Source organism: Erythrolamprus reginae, chromosome 3 (assembly GCF_031021105.1).
Source record: "Erythrolamprus reginae isolate rEryReg1 chromosome 3, rEryReg1.hap1, whole genome shotgun sequence".
Taxonomy (NCBI): domain Eukaryota; kingdom Metazoa; phylum Chordata; class Lepidosauria; order Squamata; family Dipsadidae; genus Erythrolamprus; species Erythrolamprus reginae.
The window spans coordinates 58,494,773-58,497,273 of NC_091952.1; positions in this window are offsets into that span (position 1 = coordinate 58,494,773).

Sequence of the window (2,501 nt, forward strand, 5' to 3'; positions counted from 1 at the left end):
GCTTCGGACCCGCCCCTCGGACGCTATTGGTTACGCAGCCACCACGTGGCCGCCTGTTCTTGTTTCGCAAGGTGTCGCTGCGCGCGCGTGGCGCCCGGGTGGAGAGGGGGGGGAAGCGGCTGGGCTTGGGGGGGGTAGTTTTGCAGAGGAGACAATGGGGCAAAATCGGGAACGGGCTTTCTTTTCCAGACGCATCCACACGAGAACAAAGCGGGGGGGGGGGGGAACCCGATGGAATTCAGCGAGACCTATTTCCGGGAACGCGTTTTGTTAGGTATGTTGAGTGCGCGCAAGAGGTGAAAGAGAAAGAGGAGACGGTGATCAAAGCTGCAGAAAAAGAATAAAAGCCAACTTCATTCAGCACGCTTATTCCCAAGGAAGGTTTAACAGTGGAATTGTGCTGTCCAATGTACAAAAGACGGAAATATTATTCCTGGAAGAATCGAGCCTCGTAAAATATATTCATATAATCACACACAGAGAGGGGTGGGGTGGGGAGCAATCTCTTCTTTACAAAACTTTACAAAACAAAACGATTTATTTGTGCCAATTTATTTATTTATTTGTCCAAAAGTTCAGGGCAGGCTGTCTAATTCATCTTCTGAATGAATCTTTCTATAAAATAGAATAGGGAATAGAATAAGGAATAGAATAAAGAATAGAATAGAATAAGAAGTAGAATAGAATAAGAAATAGAATAGAATAAGAAATGGAATAGAATAAGAGATGGAATAGAATAAGAAATAGAATAGAACAAGAAATGGATTAGAATAAGAGATGGAATAGAATAAGAAATGGAATAGAATAAGAAATGGAATAGAATAAGAAATGGAATACAATAGAATTGGCATTAGAATAAGAAATAGAATACAATAGAATAGAATTTTTTATTTCCATTGGGGACCTATATACTATATACCAGTAGTCAAAAAGAGGGCGATGAAAATATTTAATGACCCATCACATCCTGGACTCAAGCTGTTTCATCTTCTACCCTCACAACAACGCTATAGAGCACTGCACACCAAGACAAGTAGACACAAGAACAGTCGCCCCTCCTCACTGAACTCCATCACTCTGCTAAACAAATAATCCCCTCCACACTGTCAAACTATTTACCAAGTCTGCACTACTATTTATCTTCTCATGGTTCCCATTCACTCATCTCCTCCTACTAATGACTGTATGATTGTAACTTTATTGCTTGTATCCTTACTATTTATATTTACTGGCTCATAATGTGATTTGATTGCTTAAGTGTTGTACTTTAAGATTCTTGATGAATGTATCTTTTCTTATATGTGCACTGAGAGCATATCCACCTAAGACAAATTCCTTGTGTGTCCAAACACACTTGGCCAATTAAAAAAAAGATAGGATATATTCCAAAGAGTGATAATGAAGTAGTTACCTTTATATCAAGCTGAGATTCCCATGACTTATATTTCTTATATTTATTATTTGCATTCATAAATATAAGAAATTAACAGGCAGAAGACCAAAAGAAGGTTAATGGAAAACTATATTGAACCAGTGGGGAACAAAATGTTTATATTGGAATTGTAATAGTTGTAGCACAGTCTGTTGGTTTTGACTTGGATTCTAAGTTTTGAACCCATCAGAATATATGAATCTAAAACAAATGGTCATCCAATGTCAACTGATTTTCTCATGCCTCAATACACAACCTCATACCAATGCTTTTGGAAACAATTCACCTCTGAAACATTTTGTTACATCTAACCTAGCAACAGCCTCTGCTACACTCCTCCTCATTGTTGGATTTAACAACGAATTTGATGACGTGTATTAAATATAAAAAGTCTCCTGATTTTCGTAAGAATTTAATTTAATATTCCAATTTTGAGTCTGCCCAACACTGAAGCAAACTCTGGGTAGCTTACAATATAGAACAATTAAAAATAATAGATATCCCACTGAATTGAGCTCCTGGTCTTTCCCAATTAAAATCCCATATAATTCATTCTAAGTTTTCTTTGTGTGTATGTGTATGTGTGTGTGCGTGTGGAGGGGTCATTTTGTTCCTATGGTTGTTAAGAAATTGGGTTTCAGAAAATATTTCTGAACTGCAAGAGCACCAAGAGCTCTATTTACTAATTCAGATGCTTTCTTCTCATTCCTGATTTACAAGAACAACACATAGATGCAATAACCATTAACAGGTATGAAAGCAACAAATGAAGTTTGCCATAATGAAATACTGTCTTTATTTAAGGAGAAAATGTTTCCTTATATGTACAAATAGAACCAATTTTATAATGTCTACCTTGGAAATACGGCAGATTTAGTTTAGTGACTTGCTATATCTAAATTCATATCAACCCATCAAAAGCCACCTTCTATTTGTTTATTTTTTATATGAAGTGTTTTATAATCCAGATATTGTGGTTCAGTCCATGGTTTCTGGTTCGACATATGGAGTCCAGACATACTGTTTATTAAACCATGGAAAAATAAACCCTGTCATAGCACAATGTATA